The sequence below is a fragment of the Brassica napus genome, chromosome C4 (assembly GCF_020379485.1).
Source record: "Brassica napus cultivar Da-Ae chromosome C4, Da-Ae, whole genome shotgun sequence".
Classification (NCBI taxonomy): Eukaryota; Viridiplantae; Streptophyta; class Magnoliopsida; order Brassicales; family Brassicaceae; genus Brassica; species Brassica napus.
In genome coordinates, this window is record NC_063447.1 from 9875683 (window position 1) to 9885339 (window position 9657).

The 9657-nt window shown below is 35.9% G+C and overlaps 1 pseudogene; it reads right to left on the reverse strand.

Moving 5' to 3' along the window:
* Positions 1-1070: 1070 nt before the first annotated feature.
* LOC106442890 lies at positions 1071-9385 on the reverse strand (annotated as a pseudogene).
* Between the last annotated feature and the right edge of the window lie 272 nt (positions 9386-9657).

A 9657-nucleotide genomic window follows, 5' to 3' on the forward strand; every position in this document is an offset into this window, starting at 1 on the left:
CTTATATAATAATTCAAGCAACTAAACTTAGAAGTTTTTTCAATCCTCAAACAAATTAATAACATACTTGATAACAAAAAAAATTGAAAAACTTTTACTATGTTTGCTTGTATTTCCTAACAGCAATAATAAACGGAATTTCTTACAAAGCTTGTAACACTCCAATTCTACTTGTGGAATCAGTTGGATTAGAAATGATAAGAGCTTCATACAGTTTTCTGGGACCAAGCTCCAAGGTGAAACCTAGGTTGCCTAGATTTTCTCTACACGAACGACCACTCTGTGATAGAGAGTTGTTGACTTGTTCTCATCTCTAACCTTCTTCCCTCGGACTAAAGCCCCAATGTGTATTCCATCACTGAGTAAGGAAGTGACAGCCGCCATCACTGTACTTTGAAACCAAAATTGTTCAATATCACGACTAATGTCATTAAATAACGTTCATGTATATTGCAAAACCAAATCATCTAGAAAGAACATGTAAAGAGATTCAATCAGACGCCTTTAGTTAGCCTATATTTTCTGTATCAGGAATTTCAATAAAAAACTCTGGAATCCTAAGAGACTTGATGCTAAAATTTAATGCAAACAATGAAACTAACATGAGAACCACATATTATACATGGGTCAAAAAGGCTGTGCGATTTATCAACAGGTCAAGTACCACGTGACTCCTTTGAATGAAGACCAACTGCGGCAGAGGAAACACCATTTACTGCATTTTAATACGAACCAAAAAAAAATCATGAAATAAAAACCGGCCAAGCCAGATAATGAAGCATCTTCATATAGACTGATACATACCTTATTCTCCATCAGAATTTAGAACCAATCCTTTGTCAGACAATCATCTCTTCATATGAACGGTCTCATGCTTCCATAGGTTGTACGTTGTAACCATAACATTTTTTTTCTTGTGGTACAGAGTTTAAAAACCCATCTAGACAGATATCCACAAGCAAAGTAAGAAGTGCGCAGCAACTAAATAGGATGCATCAAAGAGAGGCACAGTAAAATCTGATACTAACCTGTTCTGGTGTACTCTATGTTGTGGGCTTGATCTATGTAGTCTTAGTCTATGTTTTTGTGTGTGGTTAAAAGACGCGGAAACACTGCTGCCAAAAAAGAATCTAGCACCCATAGATCTCAATGCCTAACCATGAACAGTATCTTTAGGATCTTACCATAGGAGGTCGGTCACACATAGCACCATCATGTGGTACTTCTTGCTTATGGTCTATTGGCCTGTTATGACATACATGTGTACAAATTTATCTTGTTAATAATTTGGTTTATATTATAATCGATTTAAGTTTGTTGTTAACAATTAGTGTTAACCATTTTTTTGGATAACATATATTTTGAACAATTTTATAATAATTTTTGTTATTATATTTATTGTACAATGTATAACGTTATATATATATATATATATATATATATATTTATGTAATGGCTATTATTGAATTATTGTGGTACTTAAATAAATTATATAACCATTATTTAGGAAAAATAAATAAAATCATCTATTAATTTAATTGATTTATTAGTGATTAAAATGTTTTTGTAGTATTTAAACGTGTAAAAATAAGTTATGTTTTTTTTTTTGTTGCTTATAAAGGATTTTTTTCAATTATTTAATTTATCAAAATAATTTTAAGAAAATTGTTAGAAATTATTAAAAAGATGAGATCTAATATTTTATATTGTTTGGACACAAAATTAATTATAATGTTGTTTGGAAACATGGATAATAATATAAAGAAATAAGTACATTGTTTGAAAACATTTATTGTAATATTAAAAAAATATTAGTGATTTAAGGTAGGTTTAACTATAAAGTAGAAAGATGTATTTAATTTAAAAACTTACAAAATAAATGTTAAGTCCAACATAATGTTTCTGTTTTAATAAGATAGATTCATAAGACATAATTTTTTGTTGATATAATCTAATAATTTTTCCATGTTGTAATTATTTTCAAAATAATGAAGATTAAAACTTCATGATCAGTTAATCATATATACAAAAAGGTGATTATCAGTTTTTCAAAATCTGGGGTTTGTTTGATGACAACCACAGAGGTTCTTAGGGAAACGAAACTTGATTAATATCACACTCTAATGTGACGCTTACGCTCTTTCCATTGTCTTAACACGGTGACCAAAGAATAAAAATGTAACCTTGGAGTGGATCATAAGGCCTATTAATTCATCGTTATTCAATTACAAATAATACATACAGCAACATATATCACCATGACCTGGTATTTTGATAGTAAGGAGAATCATCATTAGGATGCCATAACCTGTTGTAAAACCACATGGTGTCAGCCTCGACGACCTAACTGTTGACATAAAGCAATAAAAAGCAAGAGTAAAGACATGAAGAACCTGATTGATCATGGACAGGAGATTATGAACAGGAAGATCATGAACTGGAAATCATGGACAGAAGATCATTGACAGGAAATCATGGACAAGAAATCATAGACAGGAAATCATGGACATGAAAACTGAGGCAAGGAATGAGTTGTGGAGACTAATATGGACGTTGGAAACCTCTAAGAAGTCAAGGTAACCAGCTTGGAGTTAGAAAAGTTACCTTCTGATTGGGAAACTATGGATTAGCTTCTACATGGAGTTAGAACAGTTACCTTCAGTTGGGAAGCTATGAATCAGTCCAAGAATGTTTGCTAGTACCATGTTGATGAAACTTCAAGCCAAGAGGGCTGTGGTCTCAAGGCATTGGTGATCATCATTGGCTCTCATCTTCCAAGCTTGACCACATACTCTTACTTTCAGGTCAAGCTTGAGGAGGGGTGTTAAATATGAGAAGCCAATGTTCATTGTTCATAAATTCATGCAAGAGAAGTACCTAAAACTATACTTATTCTTGTTTGGATAGGTTTTCTCCTTGAGAATTGATGCATGTGTGTGTGCATTGTTTGAATAAGGTACTTGGAGCTCATGATAAGAGTCTGGTCGTGGATCAAACCCTTTGATGATGGCAGGATGTCAGAAGAAAGGGGGAGACAAAGAACCAGCCACATTGAGACTTCCAAGCAGTTTTGAGTGTGAAGCAAGGAAGGCATTGGTGCCTGCTTGCCATTAAAGTAAGGCTATGATCCAGGGTTTATGAGTCCCTAAACTTGATCATAAGACTCATAAACCCACTGGCCAATCCCTAGGCTGAGGGTGGTTGCACTCTTTTTCCCTAAGTGATGGTTTTATCCATGAGGTTTTTCACACTTAGGTTTTTAATGAGGCAAGTACTCTCAGTTCCAAGCTTGCCCAAGGATGTCCTATGGTCAAGCTTGAGGGGGAATGTTGACATGAAGCAATAAAAAGCAAGAGTAAAGACATGAAGAACCTGATTGATCATGGACAGGAGATCATGGACAGGAAGATCATGGACAGGAAATCATGGACAGAAGATCATTGACAGGAAATCATGGACAGGAAATCATGGACATGAAAACTGAGGCAAGGAATGAGTTGTGGAGACTAATATGGACGTTGGGAACCTCTAAGAAGTCAAGGTAACCAGTTTGAATTCAAAAGAAAGGATCTGGTTTGAATTAGACAAGAAGAAGTCACATGTGTTGCTTTGGAGAAGCAGCTGGACTTGTCACTTTCACTCAAGCAGGCTGTGCCAACCTCTCTCATGTCCCTTTTTCCTCATCTGGTCCTGCCTTCCCTTGTCCATATTCTCCTTTGGCCTCATCTCATTCCCTACAGAATTATTTGTTTATGTTTATCTTGCTTAGTAATTGCTTAATCATGTGTCTTGCCTATTTAAAGGCTTCTCCATCACTTGTAACATATTATCAAGTATCAATACAAGTTCTCTTAGTCTAATTTCGTGGCTCTCTCTCCCTTGCTTGTGTCTAAACAGTATTCACAATGTAAGGAGTTTAGAGTAATGGTTTAGAGGCTGCCTTAACTCTCTTTCTCTTAAGGCAGCCTAATACTTGTAAAAACTCAGTTTAAACTCTTCTTTATCTCTTCTTAAACTCTAGCTTACTGATTCTAAATCTCATTCATCTTAAGTGCACAAACTCTAAAGTATTGTGTTACTTCTCAAGGATTAAATTCAAACTAGAGATTCTCTGCCTTATATAATCAATTTAATGTCTAGGATTCTTGGTTATATTTATGCTTTGTGTGAGGATTCAATCACAAGTTGGTTGTCTCTGATCTTGAATGGTGAGTTCCTGCTGTGTGGTTGAAGGAGATTCAGTTACAAGTTAACTGAATACTCTCATGACATGAGACAAACACTCTGAATACTCTCTTGACATGAGACAAACACTCATGAATTTCAAACACTAACTTGTTCTTGTTCCATTCATATTACGCATATGTCCATTTCTCTATCGAGATCATAATGTGTCCAAAGCTTGCTTCTCTGTGGCAGAGCACTTAGGGTGAGGCTCAATCATTCTGCAAAAATCCTATCACGCATCAAAAAGGTTATTTGCAATGATCATAAGTCATTTATTATATATCTTACTTGGAGCAAATCCTTCAATGTTTCCTCCATCCCCAATGGTTATATAGACATGAGCTGATTGATCTTTGGGAACTCCTCTAACTGCAATCAAATTAGGATTAACATTAAACGGCACAATAACCCGTGGCTCCACACCAGACATAAAGGTAGAGTAATACATAAGAATCATTAACCTGGCCAATTGCTTTCTCCCGTTAATCTCCAGGTTCTAACCACTCTCATAGATTCATCTCCTAAGGGAATATTAGCAATCTCCTGGTAAGTAATACACTGGTACATTATAAACAGTTCAATAAATCTTTTAAAAACAATAAAGTATCCCTGAAAAAGATAATTTGATAGTCTATGCAAAGCTTCTCTCTTTATCAATATTTATTTGTACCTTGACTCTTTCAATGATGACCAAGAGAACTGCAACACCTGAGACAGTTCAATACCCTACACAATTCAAAAACTCAAATCAGTCTTTTACAGAAAATGATTGATATGTGATCAACAAAAAAAACAATCTACGCCATATGTTAGTCGACCAACGTTTTAGAGAGACAGTGATTCATGATCGGTATCCACGTATCAAAATCAAAATAACATACCCATTCCAATCACGGGAACTATGTTGATACCAGCCGCAACCATTGTTACTGTCACAGATCAAAATTAAATCAAACTGCTCTCCAATCCCTATGAGCAAAAAGGAATCGCAACGGGAGTGGTGAATAAATACATTGATATCTAAAATGAAACCAAATCAATTGAAAATTTGATGACCACAATGTTCGAGCCCGTGAAAGTGAGGAAGAGAACACAAATACTAACATGAGATGGCGAGAAGTAACATCCATGACCAGCCCGACAGAAGCAACCATATATGGAATATAAAAAGTTTTTAAGTGAGATTATTGAACCCCACGACTGCAAGCAACTCCGCCACGGAGTGACGGTCGAAAACCTTTTCAAGGGTCTTTGGGATCAAAGGCAAGCAAGCGTTCAAGAAGGCGGAGAGCCAAAGGATCAGCTTTAGGGAACTTATGAGAGAAAGGGAGTGGCGGTTTTTTCCTCATGCTGCTAAGATACCTCCTCGCCTTTTCATTTCTAATCTGTCATTATTTCAAGATTGCAACATCATATTTTAAGAAATTAATTCACTCTCAAATGACGATGGTATGTAACATATTAATCTGCTAGACAAAAAATTGAACATGTTTTTCTTAAAACTATTGAGTGACTAATCCTTGATATAGACTCAGGAGGTGGAGTGCCAAGGAAGTCAGTCATAAGATTCAATTGGTGCACAACGTTTTTCCGGGAAACAAAGGCTTACCCAAAAGCATTTCCGCAAAAATGCAACCAATACTCCAGATATCAATCGCAGGTGTATACTGTAATATGAAAAAGAAGTACATTTAGAACTAGAGGTAACTATAGAAGTTGGGTTCAGTGAAAAAATAATCTTACTTTGGAGAAAACCGATCCACATAGCTCAGGGGCACGATCCACCTCCTGATACGACACGTAAGCGGTCTATGGGTCTCACTTTTTAAAATTGTGAAAAAATGTCAAATATGTGGCTCGAACCCGGGTTATTGAGATATAAGCACCCACAATTATACCATTACACTAAACGATACTTTGTACATTAATGGTCGAAACTAATATATATTATAAAGGTCGGAAACTAATATAACATTATGGACCCTACCTCTTTTTTTTTTTAATTGATGGGTAACGAATGGACTTCGACAAAAAGTGGGCTTTGGGCTTATTGATTTTCTGTTTATTAGGCTTTGTATCTGCCCAAAGTGGTGATACGGACAAAGCTAAGAAGATTAGGAAAGCCGCCATCTTCACCATCTCCTTCGTCGTTTGCGATTCCCCTTCCGACAATCAGCTATTATGGTCGATCTTTAAGGCTCTACACACGTTTTGCACCTACCAAACGCTTAGTTTCTCCTCTAACGCCTTCAGAGCTTTCATATATATAGAATCCCTCGAGGTAAAAGCTTCATCTTGTCTCAAACTTTTCTTTCTCAGTTTTCCGATCGCTTTACTTTTTCACATCCGTCACGAAAATGACTTATCCAGCTGCTCCAGCATCTTCAGCCGCTGTTCCCTACTCCACCTTCAACTCTCTCCGCCTTGGAAGGTCCCCTCAGTCCATTGTTGGTCGGCTCATCCGATTCTAGGATTCCAGGAACATTAACAAGAATGGAGAGTTTATGGGCATCACCATTCTCCTCCTTGATGAATTGGTGATGATTTTTCTAACTTATTTTTTATCACTTTAACTCTGCTTTGCTTATTCTTTGTTCATATATGAAACGTGTCTTCATCTTTTTGTTTTGCTTTTGTCTATGGGTTTTTTTATGAACAACTAATGATTTTTCTCTGTTTTTCTTACAGGATTCTGTGATCTACGGTTTCATCCCTGCAATCTCCAAACAAAACAGGAAAACTGAATGAATTATGTTTTTAGCACCCGAATCTAAAAAAAATAAAAGACATCTTACTTAACAAATTAAAACCTTTTCTTTTGCAGATTCTGACGACGACGAAGCACCCGAGGACCAACGACAATGGAATGATGCGGACGAAGCCTAACTGATGTAAGTAAACTCCTCTTCAATAACGCATCGCACTATTATCGCTCCCCAATCTCACAAACTTAAGCTTTAATCATGCCAGGGATCCCACAGGTGATGCTGTCCCGACGACGGAGAAAAAAAAGAAAGATAACCTAACGTTTTTTTTTTTTTCAGTTTTTAAGTTCAAATCATGTTTTAGACATAGAACCCAACATAATTTGAGCCCAAACATTTTAAACCCACAATTACTTTTTCATAATGTAAAAACGTCAACCTTCGTTTATGTTTTGTGAAACTATTTTAATATTTATGTTTTGTTAAACTATTTCACACAGGGGGAAGATCTCCTTAGAAGGGGAGCCACTCGCCACGATGCTTCCAGTTTCACCATTCTTGAAACTCTTATGAACCACAAAACCAATATAAGAGCTCTGTTTCAATCCAACGGCTAGATTTTGTCACAGATCACCGCTAAGCCTGAAGAGGGAAGAGAAGTGGAGTGCTGCGTTTTGGAAGATGGTTACTTGGAGTTTACAAGATGAAGATGGAACCCGTGACGAGGAAGACGAGAAGAAGTGTTACTTGGAATATCCTAACGTTGAGGATGTAGACAATGTGTGATCTTAGCGATGAAGATTAGTGTAGCTTTACTATATGCTACTACGGTCCTTGAGCTCCCTAACAAGTACTAGCAAACAATGTGTATTTTGTAAAAATAAAATAATTTTGTAATGCAAGTAGTTTGAAACTTTGAGTATTTATTCAAACAACGGATATATACAGAGTTGATAACTTGATATGGACCCTCAAATAAGTTGGTGCTGCGCTGTCACAATATCTGTCTTTTTAATTTCATATACCTGACGTAAGCTTCTTCATCTTCTTCTCTTTCCCTTTCCGTTGTTCCACGCTCTCTGTTTCATGTTTAGGCCTTTTCTACATTCTCTATATTTTACCTTAATTATACTTTTTGAATTTTCCTTCCGTTTTGGGAAATGTCTCTAACTTGAGTTAATTGTCAAAAGCTAGGATCAATTTTGTTGTCTTACTTCCGATAATTTTATTCTTTAATTTGCACAAATCTTAAACAAGACCAACATACCGTAAATCATACCGCCCCACCGATATCCAAAGTAACCAGTCCCGCGCTTGCGCAGGGTCTCAGCACCTAGTATATAAAAGGAGTGAGTTTACAAACCACGAAAGAGTTAAAAGAAAATCTAACGACCAGTTTAGTTGCTTGAAAGAAAAGTCACAGTCCAGAATATAGCAGTTGGAGCGTCGTTGAAAGAAACACGAGCGAGTCCAAAATCACAAATCTTCAATTTGCAATCATCATTAGCTAGAATGTTCTTTGGTTTCAAATCCCTACGAAACACATTAGCTGAAACAGAACCCACTTCAGTATCTCAATAAATCTAAAATATTACCACAAGGGTCGAAAGAGAACAATATATACTAACCTGTGTGAACATATTTAAGACCACAAAGAAGTTGGTACAAGAAAAACTGATGATGCTCAGCAGTTAAATCATCGTTGGCCTTAATCACCTGTGGGAGATCAGACTCCATCAACTCGAACACAACGTAAATATCCCTGAACTCTCGGCGAGAAGGAGGTAGCATGTTGTGTTTGATCTGAGTGTCTTTGGACATGAGCAACATCATTTTAGAGCAGAGATGTAGGGGCTTTTCTGGTTGATTTCCTCATTCTGTCATCGTTTTCTCTGAAAATTTGGTTAGCTTGAATAGGGTGAAAGAGAGAAGCAAAGAAGAAAGGAGATATATAATTGTGGAGCTGATGGAAGGGGAACAGAATCATGTCAATTACTACATAATTAAAAAATTATTCTGTCACCTAACTAATCACCTAAACTAATTACCAAACTAATTAATCACCTAAACTAACTTTAAAAAAAATAGAAGAGGGAGGGAGTTTACCTTAGAGGGAGAGCAAAGGAGTTTGGAAGGAATGAACAAGGCAGCCTCGTTCTGCGGCGTCTCAATATATAGAAAATGTATTCGTCGTAAATGCAACGTAATATTACGACGAAGTTACCAGGCCCGTCTTTTTCCATTTACGACAAAGTTACCAATTTTTTTTCATTTTCGACGAAGTTACCAGACCCGTCTTTTTCTACTTACGACAAAATTACGTGGAATCGATTTAACCATTTACGACGAAGTTACCAGTCCCGTGTTATTTTTACAAGGATTTTACTACACTTAACCCTAAACTCCGAGAATGAAATCCCTAAACCCCAAAGTCACATATCATCTAACATCATATCTTCTTCTTTACTTCTTCTTGCTCTTTCTCCAACTTAATCTCTAAAACTCCAAATAAATTTTTAAAAACTAAAGAAATACATATTATATAAAATAACATTTAATGTTACACATACATTAAGATGATATAAAAATAATATTTCTTTAAACATACATTACAATAGAGAAATACAACATTTGTTACATATATTACATCACTCTAAATCGTTTTCGTTTTCGTTTTCATCACTATCATTACAATCATCATCGTCGCTTCTCTCGAACGTGTCTT